Source organism: Falco cherrug, chromosome 1 (genome assembly GCF_023634085.1).
Source record: "Falco cherrug isolate bFalChe1 chromosome 1, bFalChe1.pri, whole genome shotgun sequence".
NCBI lineage: Eukaryota > Metazoa > Chordata > Aves > Falconiformes > Falconidae > Falco > Falco cherrug.
In genome coordinates this window covers 116,057,443-116,076,938 of record NC_073697.1, presented here as the reverse complement: position 1 = coordinate 116,076,938, position 19,496 = coordinate 116,057,443, and the positions used below count along the sequence as shown (strand labels likewise).

Here is a 19,496-nt window from a genome sequence, read left to right as displayed (position 1 = left end):
ATTTGGGAGCGCAGTGGCCCTCCACTGCTGCAGCCAGGCAGAGCATGCCTCCTTCCAAGGAGCAACCTGAAACACCAGGAGAATGGTGTAGAATAGGAGAGTTCCTTGGGGAAAATTAAGTTTTACCTGAGTAAAACTGACCCACAGTCCAGACTCATACCTCTTGCTCGATTACTGACCAGCTGGCACAGTAACCAAGCAAGCAAGCACGGGCTAGGGATGAAAACCTGCTCACGAACAGTTTGGTGTTTCAGGTTGACTTAAGCCCCTCACAAGTTCAAGTCACATACCTCTAATGCTTCCATCAAGGAAAAAACCTGAAATTAAATTGTGAATGGTAATTCACTTCTAAATGAGGGGCAGGTGCCCCAGAGTTGAACTATGGTAAATTTTCCAGAGGTAACTTTATTATTTCAACTATATTTTCTAAGCTAGAATATTTAGCCAGGAGCTAAATTAAAATGTGCTTGGCAGGAATATTTACTGTTTTGATAAGGATAAAAATAACACTAGGGGTCAGACCAAAACAAAGAGGGTTTTCCCTATATTTTGGGGCCATCACAAATACAAAAACAAATTTTGCAAATCACAAACCACAACCCCATCTATATACAAAGGCACTGTCCCTACATATGTGCCTTGTCTTAAGCATACATCAGCTCATGTCCCTTCTGGCATGTCAAACCCAGAGCCCCCCCTCCAGCACCCACCCCCAGTCCAGCTGAAGCCAGTGAAAGGTCCAAGCGATGCTCAGATTTCTCAGAGCTTGGTGCATCCCCTCAGAGGGTGACTGGTCACTGCTGGGAAACGGCAGTGATGTGAGTGATCCCCAGCATCAGCTAGATGCAGTGAAGCAGGTCTGCTCAAGCAGGATTTCAAGAGTTTGCTGGGCTTGAGAAAATTCAGAGTTTGGAAATTATGGCAGCACGGCAATAATGTTCCTTGACTGATCCCTGGGACAGCACAGAATATAGCAGCACAGGTGTCCTCACACATGCCACTGCCATCTGAAAAGAGTATCCAAGGCAGAGAAATTAATATATACATATATATGTATATAAAGAAGTGGAGAAAAGCCAAAGTTTCCTGGCCTTGTTCATTACACACCGATTAACAGCAGTGGGACTGGCTGCACTCACGATGCTGAGCACAGGGGTCACTTGCCCAAGGCACAGTGCTTTCTCCAGGATGGTTCCAGGAGCCCTCAGTAAAGGAGAATAAGACAAAGACACAGGCAGAGCAGCCCCGCTGCTTACTGAGGAGCTAGAAGGACCTTCAAACGACACAATAACAAATGAGACATGAGCCTGAGCAGACCAGCACATGAGGCGCTGACATGAAACAAGCCTGTTTGGGTGACAGTTCTCACTGCGAACCAGGGGAGAAATGTCATCAGCTGGTGGGACCTGTTACCTGAGCACATTTAATTGCTGAAACTCCCGAGGGAAGAAACAACAGGGCAAAAGGGAGAGGTGGAGGGGACGGAGAGGTCCTTACACTGACAGCAGCATCCTCCTGCACACAAGACACCGTGGCTGCAGCTGACAAGACGCTGCCCTGACCCAGCCCGTGCTGCTTCCCAGTTCACAACAAGCGCACGGAACACCCAGCAGGGCATGGGCATCGCTCTGCCCAGCACCCAGCAGGTATCCCCACCTTCCAAGCATTGCACCACATGCAAAAATAGCACCAAATGGGCAAGTTTTCAATGGGTCCAGCAAAACATTGAAGGAGAAAGAACCTGCTCAGAAACACAAAAGCAAAGAGGCCACACGAGGGAAGGAGAGAAACGGAGCCAAAATCAGGCTGCTCATCGCCATCCTGCCACAAACACCAACTCCCCCACTAAAGGGCTCACTGCTAACCACCACCACACTTCATAGATCAGCTCAGGACTTAAGGAGAGGTAACAAATTGTACTCTACCCTGGGCACATGGGAAACACAGGTTTTTAAGGTGCTAGCTCCGTTTTCTACTGCCTGGCATAGAGCAAACATGGCAATCCTTAAAAGCACGCTCCAGAGACAGCAGGGAGTTAATTTTCAGTGAAAGAAAGAAATAAGGAAAAAAAGTGATACATACATACATGGAAAGTTAGTATGATAAAGCATTTATAACCTTGTCTTTATATTATCTAGCGTATACATATGAAAGCCTAAAGTTCACATTGCTATTCATTAAATCTTTCCTCCTGGCACTCTCGTTGGCCTCCCTGCTGACAGTGCCAAGGCTGGCAGCACATGGGAAAATGAGCTCCTTTTGTGTACAGTTCATCTGCTCAGGTTATCTTAGCGGCTCACTCGCGTTGTAGAGAGGCTGTCATTACGCTCAGGTGTCCTGTATTGCATGTGGGCAACACAAACCTTGGAGCAGGGGAAAAATGTTTTGCCCGATGCATAAAAAAATGTGCTTCAGGATATTGCCTCCTTCACAGTACCAGGTGGGGAGAAATTCAGAGTTTCACGTTACCTTGTCAAAAACTAGCAAAAAAAAATTTTTCAAAAAAAAAAATCAGTGAGAGGTTTGTCTCAGCCTGGCTTGCATTTTGGTGTGGCAGTTTAGCAGACCAGCCTTTCGGTGTTTGTGCCTGGCATTTGGGCAGGATGCATCGCCATCCATTTCTACCATTGTTGATGATTCCACCAAAGGGCTCCGAAAATAGCAACTGCCAAATAAGGTTTTATATAAGACTCCAAATTGCCAGTCGCTGTCTTTATTCAGTCTGGAGCTGGCTTAGCTGTATACCTGTTATAGGGCAACTCAGTACAGAAAGCTTCCTGCATTTATGCTGGTTTTCTTTTAGTGGTTAATTCTCAACAGACCAATTAGAGACAGTCTTTATTTCTGGCATCTAAAGGTATTTCTTCTAAGTAGGCTAGCCTGGACTTTAGTGGAGCTGCAATTGCCATCTTGTAAGGCCATCATTAAATGGCACCTCTCAGTCATAGGCTTGGAAATTCAAAATGGCAAAAAGAAAACCCACAGTGCTAGTGCCGAGGAAACCTTTCATGCCTGGTGCTTTGGTGCTGTTTAGCTTCTCCTGAAATGCTTCTACTGGATTTGTATTACCTTTTAAATCAAATTTCAGATCCTGAAGGCTATCTACAGTATATTCCTCTGCAGCTCTGCAAGACTTTCATTCTTTATTCCCCCATGGCAATTTTTGCTTATCTAGTCATCAGCTTGCATTGCCTGCCTTCTTTTGCATCCTTGCAGCTTTCTTTTTTGTGACTACTAGCATCCTATGGTCCTTGCTGTGACATGCTCTACCACGAGCTCTTCATGTTGAACAAGCTTCCAAAATGTAAGGATGCACTTCATACTTAACTATTTTAATGCACTGGAACAGTCATGTGAAATGCTTTAAAAATAAGGGGGCTGTAAGTTGAGATGTACTTAAAAAAAAAAAAAAAGTTAGGCATGTAAATTTTCTTATGCAACCCACAGTAACATAAGTACTTTCTTACCAATTTTAGTGAAAATGTGGCTGTAACTAATTAAAGGTGGGTTACGCATTTTGCCTAACAGAAAGACTTAGCTTTATGGAAAACCTTAGACTGATCAGTTACGTGACATTGCTAAATTTCCTGCTTTTGTCCTGAGTCTGTGTTGACTTTTTCAGTATTTTCCAAAAGCAGAGTTGTTTTCCCAGGGTGCCAGCCACGTGTTCCTCCTCCTTTCAGTACGTTTTTGCTCCTTGCTCATGTGCATTTACACGGTTTACGTGTGGTTTTGTTTTGTTCAGTCTTACAGAAAATAAAAGCAGAACACTAGAAATTACCCAAGATTTTCTTTTTTCCTCTCTCTTTCCTTTCCTGGTGTGCCCTCGCACTTGTCACATGTTCCCTCCCTCTCCTCCCTCCCTTGCCATCTTCCCAAATCCTACTTTAAAGGGGTTGTGGGCAAAGGAACTGCAGTTCAATGGGGCCCTCTCTTGGCCTAATAGGGTAATTTAGCTCTGCAAAATTAGGGCAATTTAGCTCTGCAAAATGATCAGAGGTGGTTTTGTGAATGAATTCCAGATCAGCTGTCTAACTTGAAATTATGCTTCAATACGGACCAAAATAATTTCTGTTATCACTCATGTTGCTGGTATTACTGTGGCTGTTCTCTAACAAGTTTGTTGCCTTTATTTTGCACGTGTAGCTGGCGGCTGGATCTGGGTGCTGTGCAGGGGGCTGTACACAGACCCGTTCGAATCCAACACATTGCTGCAAGACTGTGTGCTGGTCCCTGGTTTGGGTTTGGGCCCCTCGCTGCAAGAGGGACATTGAGGTGCTGGAGCGTGTCCAGAGGTGGGCAATGAGGCTGGGGAAGGGGCTGGAGCCCAAGTCCTACAAGGTGCAGCTGAGGGAACTGGGGCTGTTTAGCCTGGAGAGACCTTCTGGCTCCCTACAGCTGCCTGACAGGGCTGTAGGTGGGGGGGTTGGTCTCTTCTCCCAAGGAAGAAGTGACAGGATGAGAGGGAACGGCCTCAAGTTGCACCAGGAGAGGCTTAGATTGAGAAGATGTCTTCACTGAAAGGGTCATCAGGCCCTGGAACAGGCTGCCCAGGGGAATGGTTGAGTTGCTGTCCCTGGGGGTATCTAAAAGCCGTGTAGATGTGGTGCTGAGGGACGGGGTTAGTGGTGGGCTTGGCAGGGCTGGGTTAACAGTTGGGCTTGATCTTAAAGGTCTTTTCTAACCTAAACGATTCTATGATCTGCAAGGCTCTCGCAAGGACCAGAGGGAGACTGGATGTAACTTCTTGCTGAAGACACTGAGCAACCTCACTAATTTACATCATTACAAAAGGCAATCTATTCCAATTCAGCTGATGCTATACCATCAGTGCTCTGTCTAGGCTTTCTGGACCTGCAGTGGCAGTATTCCCTGTGGTAACCCTGCTTCTTTCTTGTCTTTCCAGAGCTTTCCCTGAAGGCTGAATTTTCATATTCAAGCCACTTGACTCTCATACAAACACTGTCTGCTTCTTACCGCTTCTGCATTTCTCTCCCATCTAACACCCTTTGCTCCCTGGAAAGAACCCCAACTATAAAAGCAGCAATTTTGCAGCTACACACATGCAGGTGTCTGGACATGCATCTGCATGATCTGACAGACATAAATGCATACAGCATGTGGATATGTGTTCAGATGCAGGTATGCATGCACCTGCACCATGAGGGGGGGTCTAAGTAACATCTTTCTGCTTTCAGCTGTACCACTCTGCTCCAAAGGAGGTCAGCTAAGCCTACCCTCTTCTTCAGGTGCCCCTCTGAGAAGGCTTTTTGCTAGAGGAAGCACCAGTCTCTAACACTGTTCCTTTCGGACACTGGCTGATCATTTATATTTCTTTAAAAGGGCTTTCACTTCAATAGCTCTGGAAACCTAGGAAGATGAAACGAGTTTCCCAAGGTCATTCAGCCAGTGTCCTCCAAACTGCAGGGCTGCTGAAACCCAGTTTAGGATGCTATCAAACAGCTCAGACCCACAGGGGTCCTAGACTTTTTGAAAGGTTCATCCACAGATCTTTCCTCATTTCAGGCTGTTTCAATCTAACAGATTAACAGCTTCAGCAGATTTACCAGAGTTACAGGAGCACAAGTAGAAGCAAAATTATTTGCATCCCTCTGCTGCAACAGGCTCACAGGAGGCTGAGCACCTGCTGTCTGTGCGGTGTGGCCCAGTGAGTAGAGAATCAGGACATGGGAAGTCTCCTCCTCACCCTAAATACTCACTCCCTGGTCTCATGATCCTCTACAAAGTACCTCTCTGCGCCTCTAGCTAGTGTCTGTGAAATAGAGCCTACAGCATTTAATTCCTGAGCTCTCCAAGGAAAGTCTGCCCTGAAGGATCACTATCAGCACAAGCAAAACACAGCTTTGTGCAGCTTTGCCCTTCTATTGCCTTTGGTGTGAAGTTAAGAACTGCTCGAGCCTGCAAATTCAACAGGTCAAAAAACAGAGCCCATCTGCAGTCATGGCTTCAGCTGAGGAATAGGAAGCTCAAATGCACAGAAGCCAGTACGGTTCAAGAAATTAATATTTTGTTGCATTTCAAGTGGGATGACAATGCAAGGAGAAATCAGCCAAACCACGTTGGAAAAGCCCAGTGGTGATTATGGTGGAGGGGGGGAGGCTGCGCTCCTTTCAGTCTGCTTTAGCACAGGGTGGGAAAATCCCCAATTAAACCAGAAACACAGTACCTGCAATCATCAGGGGAGAACAAAAATAGCCAGGAACGCAAGCAGAGGAAATTGACTCTTGTTGCAATCAAGTGTCTTCCTTCCTCTAATTCCCTGCTCAAATATGAATTATTTCTTCTAATTCAAGTTCCTTGCAGCTTGTAAAAATCTCTCAGCAGACCTGGCTCCCACGACCTGGTTTGTACTGTCCCATTTGGATTGAGGACGCCAGCAAGAAAAATTAGTTCATAGAAGACAAAGAAAGAATCAGTTTGAAATCAAACCCTTCATCCTAAAAAGGAGCATCAAAGCAATTCAACATCAGAACACCAAAGCCTAAGCATCAGCTGCTAGATGAAGACTTTTCTATCCCATTTTACTCTGTGACAGTACCAAGGGGAAGAGCTGCTGTTGCTTTGGACAAGGTTGTTTTATCTCTGCTCTTCCAGCGAGCAGAGAGCAGCAGTGGCCCTGATCCCAGCAGAACAAGTCATCTGCAGGACCACTGCCCATCTGCTGCAGCTTACCAGGTCCCAGATGGACCAGCTCTCCACTTTGTTCTTTCTGGCCATCAGTATTTATCTCTGGAATGGGTGCAGAAAGGCCTGTATTACCTCCTAATCCCAATCCACCATGCTCTGAAGAACAAGGGTTTGTGCTGTTTATAACTGCTCAAGCTGGGAATACTTTTATTATCCACCCAGATGTGAAAACTATTGAACCAGGGCCCAGCCTGCCCATTAGCTGTGCGATCACCTGGGTACCAGGCAGGGTCACGGCATGCAGAGCTTTAAGGGGTTAATCCCAATGCAATATCAAGGTAAATACAAGGGCTTCAAATGAGGGAGTCAACTAAAATTATAAATAAAAATAATAATCCTCAAAAGCTGTTGCCAAAGAGGCTAAGCTTCTGCATCCAATTTGTCTCACATTCAGACAAGTGATGTTACAAAGCTGTGTCCATATATTATACAATTACAGGAATGTGGCTTTCATTACGTGATTAAAGCACTCCTTGTTATGACACAGCCCATACTATCAACAGATGTTGGGCCAGCACATACCGCGCTCCTCCGCGCTTTGGGTGCCACGTTGCTTCTGCTAATAGAGGCCATGCAAGGTCGGCAGGAAGCCCCCGTGGCCCCCGGCGCGGTGGTGATCAGGCTTCGCTTACACGGGGAACAGGGCTCGCGCAAGACCCTTCCCCAGACCTTCCGAGACGTTCTCCTCCTTATCGGCAGGAGCAAAGCAAACATAAACCAGATGGTCGAGCGGGCATTCCCAGCAGGGAAGGGAACACGCTCGCATATGGCGTGAGTGGAAGGAGCCGTATCACATCGGCTCGGAGGTTGTTTCTGCCTTTTCAGGGAACACCCCACGGTCTGCAGAGACATCGCTCCTCTCCCAGCCACTGACCAAAGCCAGGGGGAACCCCACCAAAACCCACAGAAACTTGGGGGGTTGTAAAGCCACCTAGGGGAATAAGACATTGCGACTGAAGCTTCAGTTGCAGAAACAGGACCAAGCTTGGGAGCCCTAGCTCAAACGTTGACTTTTCCTTCCAAGAAAACAGGGTGGGACCAAAAGCATTCAGAAGTGAAATCCAAACTGCCCTCAAAATTGTTTTCATATCAGTATGTTTTAAGTCACACAATTTCACTTTCCCCCAGAAGTTCTCATCTAGTATGTATTAAAAATACCAAAAATATTTAAGAGGATTAAAGCCTGATTTATAGGTTACATTACAGTTGAATAGTCATTTCAAGATGGTTTAGATGATTCAGATACAATTTGATTTTTTTTTCTATTTTAAATAGTCATCACAAGTGAAAGTGGATGAAAAATACCGCTTACAAATACAAGTAAAAAGCCATTTTTCAACAGCCTGAAAGGTTGTTTGGTTTCTTCCCCCCACGCACTTCAAAACACTAATTGGGTATTATAGATGAAGGCGAGGTTCAGGACTGAGCGGAGGCAGAGGTTGGGGTTATGCAAACTCGGAGACAGCCTGTGCTTGCTGCGGTATCAGAGCAGTGCCACCAGGCTCCCGGGAAGTCCATGCAATGGGAACCATTTGGCGTCCTTCCGCAGCAAGCAGCAGTGAAGGACACACCTGCATTTATACACATGCTAGCTGGGGCTCTAACAGATGCCACGGCCTGGAGCCACCGCCAGGCACTAACAGCCAGAGCTCCAAATATCGTATCCAACTATACTCGTAGCCCCCTTTGCTCCCCCCGGCATGCTTCAGGCCTTCCAACCCCTCTAGCTCTTCCCCACTTATAGTCCTTTTACATCTCCCTGGCCCACACCATTCCAATCCCCGCGCTCCAGAGCTTTCTGCCTGCTAGCCTGCACCCCAAAGGCATCCCTGTAGGCTCCCACTAAATGCCAAGTCTTCTCTAAAGCAACGACAAGTTTTTAAGCCAGCACAGGAACCAATTTGCAAGTCATCATATCCTTCAGTTGTCATTTATGCCCCTCCCCAGCTGCTCCAGCAAACAGCCCTTGTTGGTTGTGGTTTATTTTTCTGTGCTCGTTTAGCAGCCGCATTCACTATCTTGCCCCAAAATTACACTCATTTAATTTCCCCAGTGAATCTGCCGACTGTTTGCAGGAGTTCAGGACAGCAGCACTCCCCACAGCTCAGCAGCACTTCGTAAGGCGTTTGTTGGGCGCTGATGGGCAAGCTGCATCTGAACCCCAGGCTCGTCAGGCTTCCAGGAGTTCACCTCATACCAAGAACTCGCTTTTTGTTGAAATCTGCTCTAAGGAGAAGGGCTGAAGAAAAGGAACAGGGTTGACCATTGCCAAAGTGCCCCACATGTTAACTACCAGCCCAAGTTAATCCCGAATCAAACAGCTCATTATATTTCTAACACAACCCCCTGACAGGCTCCATCCGTTTGGGCCACAAGAGTCCCAGCTCCTCACCACAGCTGGGCCCAGATCCAGCTCAGGTTCCCAGCTCCCGTTGAAATATTTGCATGATCCTGGGCTTTATTATTTTAGCTTAAGCAACACAGACGGTCAATCAGCTGTACAAGTCCCATTTTCAAATCCTATTCACCAGCACCTGAAACTGGCTCTCGATCAAAAGACAACCCAAGCCCAGGTCTCACTTTTATGCCGCCTTTCCCAGCAGACAGCCAGCACTCCCCCCTTCAAAAGCCATTTAATCCTTCTCCAATTCCAAGCTTAACATAAGATTTCTTCACTTAAAAGAATTAAAGTAGTATAAAACTCCTACTAACTGAACAAGGATGTGCCTACCTCAAAACCATTCAAGCATCCAGCCTTGAACATGAGCTTAGCAAGCCTGGCAACGCTATCATGGAAATTCCTCTATTAAGACGTACCTGCAGGATATACACTAAAAGAAAAGGTATTTTATTCATTTGTCCAAGCAGTTATTGTCTCCAGGCCAACAAGCAAGCAGAATTTTGTAAGGATAGATTAGGTGGTACTTTTATCCTGTAACTGAAAAGAATAAACTCAGTACTTTATTTCCACCAGTGCTTTTAAAATAAGTATTTCTTTTCCCAAATAGCGATAAATATCTACAGACATATTTGTCTGGAGAGGGACAGAAGTAGGTTAGCACAGCACGATGTATGCTAAATGACAGCTATGTCCCATGAAAACAGGTGCGAATGTACAGGGTCTGCACTAACACAGATACAGAACTAAGGATGCGTACTGTAAGAAAAGGGAGGAGGAAGAGCGCGTATAATTATTTAGCATTCCACCCATCCAAGGCATTTCCAGACACATGCTATTTGACAAGCTCCCTGCCAGAGCTTTAATCCAGGAGCTGACGGACCAGCACATTCCTCCGGTTCTGCCTGCCCAGCCAGACACCTGAAAGGGGCCCAGCTCCAAGGGCGAGAGCTCCGCGCTTCGCCATAAACAGCCCCGGCTAAAACGTGTTGAATGAGGCATCAAAGCTGAGGCGTGCAACATCACTAATTGCTTGTGAAAATCTAAGCTTCAGTGCCTGCAAACGCTTAAGCCCATGTATAATAGAGTCCTCCTGTTGACTCTGTGGTTGGCCTTGCTTGCATCCGCTGAGAAGTTGCTGCAGATGGACATGCTTGGGATGGGGGAGCGCTATTAATAACAATAATATTGAGATCTCACATAGCCTCGGGCACATCAGAGCTGGGTAATTACATAGGAAGGTGAGTCAGGAGAAAACAACCTCCCTCTTTCATAAAGAATAAATTTCACCCTGACAAATACAGTGCGGTGAAAAACAGAGGAAGTAAACGAGTCCTGAGCAAATTAGATATCAGAAAATCTCCAGTCATTGTAGGCAGCTCTGGGGAAAAAAAAAAAAAAAATCACTTCCCAGTGGTCAAAATCAGCAAACTACAAACTAAAGGCAAATGCTGTGAACTACAAATGAAAGCAGCACTATACCCTGTCCACACCATTTCAGCCAGAGCAGAAAGGGAACAGGTGGATTCTGAAACAGCTCCCAGCTAAGAGCATGACTGATCTTAGTTCTGGTGAGATCATCACACAGAGAGGGAGCACAAAAATCATGATTCTTTCATCTCAAATTCCTTCAGTTATGAAACAAAAGCAGTACACAGAATGATGCACAGCAAAGGTGAATCCCATATCCTATTTGAATTTTCCCATTATACAAACATGGGCCTTTTGGAGGAACTGAGGTGTGACATCTACAAAAGCAGCTCTGAACCAAATTCACCAACTATCCCTGTGGCACAACCCCAGAAGCACAGCCAGGTTTGGATCTGGGATTAATCCTAAATTATACTGGGGAGAAGCCCTCTGAGCAGGGCAGAGGGGCCAGATGCAAGAGGAGCATTTCCCATCCTGCAAAACCATGATCAGAAAGAATTGTCTTGTTTGCAAACATTTTCATAACCTTGTAATAAACAGGAGGCAAGTTCCCAACTGCCTCGAAGCTATCAGATTTGCCTGAAATTGTAGAAGACAGTTGTTGTGTAAGAAAGAGGGCAACAGCCACTGGACCACTTCCCCTCCTGAGCTCCAAGCCCTCACAGTTAGATGAAATCATCTGGAGACAACTACATCCCTCCGTAGATAGAGACCTTTGCAGGATGCTATGACAGAAACATCCACCCTCATGGGCAGAAAAAAAGTCACTAAGATTCCTCATGCCTTAGCTCAGGCATTTATCTTTCAATGACGTTAAGGCTTTTTTCTAATCAAATCAATAACAAGCCTTAATCTATCTCAGAACAGGCTGAATTGCCTTCTGGGGGCTCCTGTGTCTCTCTCCACCAGAGAAGGAAGCCTGCAGGACCAGGCAGCAGTTCCTACATGGCTAAGATCAGGTGTATTGAAGTCCTTCCTAAATGAAGCAAAATTAAGTGTTCTCTACAGACACGTTACTGCAAACATTCCTCCACTAACAACTCTTCTTGGTCTTTTTCTCTACAGCATCTGGTTCTGGCCACCGCTAGCAGCAGAGTGCTAGACTCTGTGGAAATCAGATTTGACCAAGCATGGGAATTCCTGTGTACCAATAAGTTATCCTTTGATTCGTGGCATATTTCAGATTAAAGTTCCAAGGAGCTACAAGGGGAGAGGGAATTCTCCATTTCAGTCCTGAGGGCTGCACTGATTTATTATTTCTGGCACCATATAATGCATTGTTTGGTTGAGATTGGCTGTTAAAATCCATACTTAGGAAATGTAATATTCCTCTGGAAATGTCCCATTCTGACTCTTTTTTTTTTTAAATGGTATTTTTATTCAGAGGAAGAGGCAGGAACAGTGGAATTAACCTAGTAACGATATTCTAAACCATTTCAGCTGGTAAACTCAGGTAGACTAATATTTTATTGCCATTTGGCCACCTATTTCTTTAACCAAAACCAAGACCCTCGTGAGAATTCTGGCAGAATAATTAAGGAGAGATGGCTGTACCTCTTCCCAATAAATAAAAGGAAAAAATGCCAAAGGACTGGAGCATGGCTCACTCCTCGGTGTCTTCTCACATTAGCACTGCTCGGTGGCTGAACAAGGGTAGCTAAATGAGGGACAATCAGAGCCCAGTATGTGAGTGAGCCGGAGGTTCTCACCCACGGGCTCCTCCAGCGAGCGGATGAGCCGGGAGCCATCCCTCCACGGGCTCAGGAGAGACCTTGGCAAAGGGCCACCAAAAAGTAACCGCAGAGGCTGGCAGATGGCAGAATAGTGTAAACCCAAAGTTTTTCCCAAGCTGTGTGCCATACCTCCATCCTGGCTGATCACCTGCAAATCACGCTCATTGCTAAGTTTATTAATAAACTCCTTGATTTAATTCACAGAGGCCTGATCTGCGGCGCCGCTGATCGGTGTCACTTCACCGTGGCTCACAGAGGGGATCAAGCTTGCCACAGGTGAGATCCAACCCCCCGCTTGCCAACAGCAACCACTCCCTGGGAAATCCAGCCAGGACCCTGCAGGATGGGTAACAGACAGTTTTTAGGAACTGGCCCCCTCTCCCTCCAGGGGATTTACCCTCTGTTCCCCCAGAGTGACCAGGAACCCCCACCCTCCCGCTGTGATGGAGCAGTCACTGGGGGAAGGATGCTAAGAACAGAAAGCAGCAATAGCCAGCTCTAAACCTGAGCTCGCTCTTTGCTCACCCAACATTGCAGCCTCTACCAAAGTGTTTTCAGAGAGTAGAGAAACGCATCTCCTGCGAACAGAGCGCTGAGCCCACTCCCCACTCTGCTGCAGGCTGTGGGAAGCACTGGTGCTGCAGCCCCGGGGGGTAGTGACCGCTGGGAGCCACCAGCCTCCACAACCACCAGCCTCTTCTGACACCTAGTGCCCAGCACTCAGGACCCGGGCAGCCCCCAGCCCCACCGGGCTGGGACACTGGCCCAGCACCCTGGCAGCCGCAGGCACTGGTGACACCAGCAAACCGTGTCAAGGCCGCTGGCTGGGTCAGGGCAGCACCAGGTTTGCAGGGCCCAACTTAAATCTGTGCTTCAGGCTACTCAAAAGAGCATCCCTACACGTTCTGGTTAAAACTTGCAACTCCACAGAAATTAACTTTTTTATTTCAGCAGGGTCCAGGAACGTACCTTTTGCTTGTCACTCTTACAGAATTCTCTGGGTGTAAACACTTAATGGAAATGTTCCTGGAATCATATTACCATGAAAAAGTGTGATACCAGAAACATTTGCATGAGACAATAGTCTGTAGCTTTGCAGCATCCAAATCCAGATGTTTCTGGTGAGAAAGAAATAGATGACCTGAGAATTAAACCCAGGCCCCTTGGCTCCCCTCCAGATGCTCTACCAGCTGCTCACACCAAGTCCCCTCTGGTCAATTACTTTACTTGATGCTTCTAATCAACAATATTATATATGTGATGCTATAAACTTTTGTATTTAATATTAGCTCATAACTCAGCATCCAAAACCAGATGTTTTTGGTGAGAAAGAAATTGATGACTTATCAGAGGACTGAACCCAGGCCCCTTGGCTCCCTTCCAGACAGCCTACCAGCTGAGCTGCAAAGCTAACCAGTTACCTCCCGCTCCCCCTACACCGCTTCTTTTCTTGGAAGGAAAAGGAAAAGGATTTCACGTCTCCCAGTGCAACGTGCAGGAATATGCAAAAGATGGTTTTATAAACACTTTTAAAACCATGTGTAACGCAATGTTGCTGTGAGTCAGGAGAACACACTTTTTCCCAGTGAAAGGCTTTGCAGACAAGCTCCTTTCTTTCCTAACAGCCAGTCCTCACTGAGGGCTCACGTAAGACCGCATGCAGAAGCGGCATAATAGACGACTAATTTAAATCTTCAGTTTCCCCATGCTCTGCTGAAGATGATTATGAGACACTCTCTGCAAAGCTGCCTCCAGGACAGCTTACTGGGTCATATGATGCAGCAAAACGTTACAGGACCTAAACCAGATTTCTGCAGGACTGAAAGGTGGAATGCAGTCATCTCTGATTTATAGAAATTTTATATGTTCCAACCATGCAAAGCAGTTAAGCAAGTGCTTTACTTCAAACCTGTAGTAGATGCATTGAATCCAGTGCAACTACTCATATATTTGAAGTTAAGCACATACTTAAGTGCTGTCCTGTACAAGGCTATACTTGGGGAACTCAGCACAGTACTGTTCCGCTGTTGCTTAACTGCACAGGATGCTCTATCACAGCATCACATATTTATTTATTAAAGGGTAGAGCATCAATTTTCTAAGTATGTATTCACAGGGGTTTTCTCCTACATTATAGCTATAAGATACAATAAAAAGAAACTTCCATGAAAACCCAAAGTCTTAAGAACTTTGTTTAGGATTACAGACAACATCCATTACAGAGAGCGTACAGATCTACAAATATTTGCCCACAGTTGGCAGAAACAACTGTTAAAATATTATTGCAACTGGAAGGAATCTGAAAGTAAAACCAGCATGCTGCAAAAATCTATTAGAGAATATTTTCCAAAGACGCAATTCCAGCTTCCCTAACCAATGAAGATAGTATACCTTTTCTAAGGAGCAAGTGCTTTTTAAGAAAAGAAAATATGACTGCAAACATGCAGAGAATTGGCCGTAGTGTTCAGAGAATTCTTCTTGTGAATATGAGTAGATTTTAAGATCAATGTCTTGCCTAAGTTGAAGTAATTATAATAATGTTGTGATTTTGCATATTTCAGTAACAGCCAGTATTTGCTGTCTAGGGCATCTCACTGTACCCAGAAAATGAAATTAGGCAAAAGCTTGGATAGATCCTACAAATGCCACAGAAACAAATTCCATCCTCAGTGAAACAGATTTTCAAGTTTGGCTTCGTTCTACACTGACAACTCGGCATTATCTTGCCAAGATTTGCACTATAATCGAAGCAGCTAAAAATCAAAGCTCAAATAAAACATTGACTAAACTGCAAAGGCGTAGATAACTTTCTGTTCAAGAACTGATACCCGAAACAGTACAATTCCATCGAGTCATCTTTTACCAAAAATGTCTCATCTCTGGTCAAATGACTTCTTCAGATAGCTTCAAGCTAATTGGGAGGATATATTGTACCAAGGCTGTTCCGCATGAAGAGAAGGAAAAGAGAATCTGTAGGGTGGGAGGTGACAAAGAAAAGGAGAAACAAAGATGGAAAAAAAACCAGTCTTGAGAGCACTTAAAGGGCCAGGAGGGTAGGGAGAGACACAGGAGCAGGACCAGCAGGTCAGGGAGAAGTCCAGGGAGACCACGTCTGGAATCAACACACTCCGTCAGCATCTGGGGTTGACCAGACCACAGTACATGCAGAAGTGCTGAGAGCTGCAGAGCATCACAAACATTTCATTTTCAATAGCGGGTGCAAATCATGTTGGGCTTGACCCTGGTGAGACACCAAGACCTGCAGAAGCTGATGAGGAACAAGGGCACTCTATCTCCTTGGATGCTGTGCATTTAGCAGGATTGAGCCCACACAAAAGCAATGTCCAAACTATTAAACTAAAACCCCGTGACAAGAACACCATTAAAATATCTTAGTGCCTGGTGCACTGCTGGGGGCAGAAGCACTAACCACAGCATCGTGAGAAGAGGAGGAAGGTATGTGGCACAGGCAGAACACAGAAAGTGATGAGCAACTGAGATGGAGCCTGAAGGTCTCCAGGACCAGCCACACATCACAAAAAACACACATGGCCTCTGAAGACACAACGCACTCCTCCAGTCTTCTGCAGAGGAAGCAACACTTCAAAGCTCTCAGCATCTCAGCTCTCCTCACACTTACTTCACCAACAGTAGTTATCCAGCACACCTCACTGGCACAGGATGAATTCTAAGTCGGTAGCCTTCAGCTAAGCACTGCGGTGCCTTCATATTCTCTTGCACCTTCTAACACCTGACAGCTGTTCAGAAGCACTGGCATGACAGATTCTGACAGACTTAACCTGTCCTAAGCAATTCCAAAAATTATGCCACCTTTCCAGAATTTCCAACGTCTTATTTTAAGACAGATTAATAGACACAGATATATAAATATATATGTTTAAAAGGAGAATTACATCAATGTCATATCACAGTCTGTCCATCCTGGTTGAACGGCTGCTGCAAAGGGGAGGAGACTTTAAATGTTTGGCCCTCATTTGGTGGTCTGAGTGTTGCAGCACCCATCACCTGTGGGAACTGGGACACACATAACTGCAGGAAGCCTTTTGGGGGCCCTGAAACACCCAAGCATAGCTACCTGAGGAGCAAGCAAACTGATGGATTGTAAATGCTGTTTTCCACTGGTTGCTCCTGCAAGTTCTTCCTCTCATTCAACTGGCACAGCAACACACCATCTTGTACTCGGGCATCACCTTTCCCCTTCAGCCACATGCCAAAAGTCAAGACAGCCAAGGGGTGATAACCTGCATCCTGTGACAGCCCAAAGACACGCAAAACCACATGACTAGGTATCACCCAGACTATGCTGTTGACTTCCAAGTCCAAAAAAAATCAAAGACCAAATGGCAAGAAACACCGCTCTTTCTTAAGATCAAGCTTCAAGGAGTGTGGAGGAAGGGCTAATGAAGTGCAAAACAGAAACAAGCAGAGTCATCATCTAGTTGTTTCCCAGTTTCACATCAGGTGACTGCATTTTCAATATGAGTACAGGCTGCCTTTAATTAACCATGATTGCACCGAGCCAGAATTTGGAAGGTGTCAGTACCAGCACGCTTTCAGAGAAAAGCTACACTGCCCCCCACCTCTTTCACAAGCCTACCTTGACTCCCAGACCATCCAGGGCTCCAGAGAACAAATTCCAGGTCTTGAACCAGATCTGAAAGCAAAACGAAAATGTCTGGTTGTAAAAGCTGTAGCTTTCCAAGGGTATGGTGTTGTTGGTTTGTTTTTTTTTAATATAATAAACTGGTACACAACATTTTGCAACAGTGTACAAATATAACTCATTTTCATCTTTTCTATAGATCATAGATTTTAGAGCATTGAAACATGCTCTAAAATACCTCCCTTATAACCTCCTCTCCTCCTCCCAGTCTGTTGTCTGCGGATACAACACAGACCAAGTGATCAGATTTGCTCGTTGCTTCATATATTTTTTTAATCATTCACAGAGAGGACACTGTCCAGGAAAGAGCAGCTGGAACCACAGCTGCAAAGCTCTCCCTAATGTGACACCACATAATCATACTTGATAGCAGAAGAGTTCTCTGGAGGAGAAAATCACTTGAGGAGATGGGCTGTAATCAAGTGGGGATCCACCAGCCTTCTGGCACTTGAGGGTTTTTGCACTTGGCAAGCTTTTGTTAACAAGATGCAAACTCTTCTACCCAGACAAACGAACTGAACTGACAAGAGATATTTTCAACAACAACAAAAAAAAAAGAAACAAAATGCATACAGGTATAAAGCTGGGAGGCAGGCAGCACGTCATGAAAGAGTAAATTTGCTGCTAGCCTAACCACAGTAGCCGCGTGGGCTCCACAGGAAATACACCCCTTTTCACCCACTGTTCGGTTTGTGCAGCAGCCAGCTAGACACAAAACCCATCAAAACTGAGAGTTACTCCCATCCAGACCCATGCCCAGACCTGGCTGCCTGCATCCTCAGCTTCCCTGGAAGGAAAACACGCATTTGCACACAGCTTACACCGTGCATTTACCCCCAGCAGACACAGTCTCTGTATTTACTTGCAACCAGCCTCCCCAGGACAGGAAAAAACCACCAGGAAAACCGGGCTGTCGGCAGAGCTGACCCCCGGCAGGGCGAGGAGGGGGCAGCCCCTCGCAGCTCTCACCAGCACCCTGGGAGCCCCAGCGTGGCGAAGGCTGCGGGCAGGGTCCCCCCGCCACCCCAGCCCTGCGCAGCCCCCAGGAAGCTCCGGAGCTCCCCCGTCCTCCTGGGAGGGGGCGAAGAGCTGCCCCCGCCCCTTTAAAGGGAGCCCCGCGCTGGTCGAGCAGCACTTTAACCTCTTCCTGGCTGGTCCGCAGCCCTGCCAGCTCAGGTAGGGATGCTCCCAAGGGGCAAGTAAAGGCAGATCCTGCCTCGTTGCACTCCGTGGGGCAGGATGCTGGCTGGTGTAGCCCAGATTTCAGAGGTGCTGCGTGCTGCAGCTTGAGGGGGTAAGCTGGATTCTCCCCAAAGCTGAGGCTGGCTGTGGTTATATGTGATCTGCCTAAAAGTGGGAGAGAGAGGATTCTAATGAATGAATGTCTGACGACCGCTCCCAGCCTAATGTTCCTAACAACATCTACAAAAATATAGGCAATTGCAAAATGGGGACCCAAGAACAAATCTGGGGCGTGGGCAGGCACATGATGTTTTTAGCATGATACACATAGGGAGCAACCAGAGTAACTCCTGGAGTACTGTCAGTCAGTCAGTGTGTGACACCCCACAGCCTGGGGCTAGGACAAGCAGGACCTGTTGGGTGCAACACAGCCAGAAAGTCACAGTGACCCTGAACACGAGATGGACAGACCCAGGATGTGTGACAAGGGGACAAAACAGCACTAAACTGGTACCTAAACCCACCCTTACCGAGGCAGGTGATAGCCTCCCCAGGAGACCACCACCCCGCTGCAGAGCGGTGGGAGCCGTGCACACCATTGGGGCCCCTTGTAGATGGGAGGCTGGGGAGTGTATCTACAGAAGAGGGGGACGGGAAATGCAGACGTTTCATGTTGGTAGAAAAAGACTTACCCTTCGATGTCTGGCTCTTTTAAGTGCTTTTGAGGTGCCTGAATCAGATGCTTATAGGATGGGCTGTCTGAAGAAAGCTGTTGTTGCCTCCCTGTGAGACGAGCCCAGGCTGCAGTAAGAGCACCCAGGATGTTACGGGGGCACTGGCAGGACTGGGAGATGCACCTGCAATCAGCTTGTTTCCCTAATGCACAGCCACAGCCACACTGCAGCTTAATACCTGACAACCAGAACAGAAAACAGCAGATTAATTATGACATGATAAGAGGGATATGCTCCAGCTCACTGTTCCCCAAATCAAAAGAGCAAACACTGCTAAGATTATTGGTATTGCTTATCAAGACAACAAGGGGAACCAAGGTAAAAGTTAATCTACGTGGGAATAAAACCCTCCTCTGGCAGCCTGTCCTGAGTGCTGTATGTGGCATAGGAATGAAGGGAGGACAGGGAGAAGAGGAGGGAAGATGTGCAGTACAAGCCCTGAAGGGGGTTTCATGCCTGCTGTCCCAAAGGACTCTGGCTAGCACATTTTTGTGAGGCTGTGGCCTCTTCTGCTTTCCCAGTGTCTGCACAGAGTTAGGACTTTAAAATAAAGTTATTCCACTCTCCGACAGGGATGATGCAGTCTTCCTCAGCAAAGGTTTGTATCCAGCAAGGTGAAGTGCCCG

The 19,496-nt window shown here is 46.5% G+C and overlaps 1 long non-coding RNA gene across 6 annotated transcripts in view; it reads right to left on the bottom strand.

Moving 5' to 3' along the window:
- LOC114017393 (uncharacterized) overlaps window positions 1-19,033 on the bottom strand; it is a 198,440-nt gene extending 179,407 nt beyond the window's left edge. For 5 of the 6 annotated variants that reach the window (XR_008734254.1, XR_008734255.1, XR_008734257.1 and 2 more), the window contains exons 1-2: window positions 17,817-18,006; window positions 16,889-16,945 (exon numbers count right to left, since the gene is read on the bottom strand). This is a non-coding gene — a long non-coding RNA (uncharacterized LOC114017393). Of the gene's footprint in view, window positions 1-16,888; window positions 16,946-17,816; window positions 18,007-18,828 lie in introns of those variants that run through there. The other variant, XR_008734253.1, reaches the window with a different exon arrangement.
- Window positions 19,034-19,496: the final 463 nt, after the last annotated feature.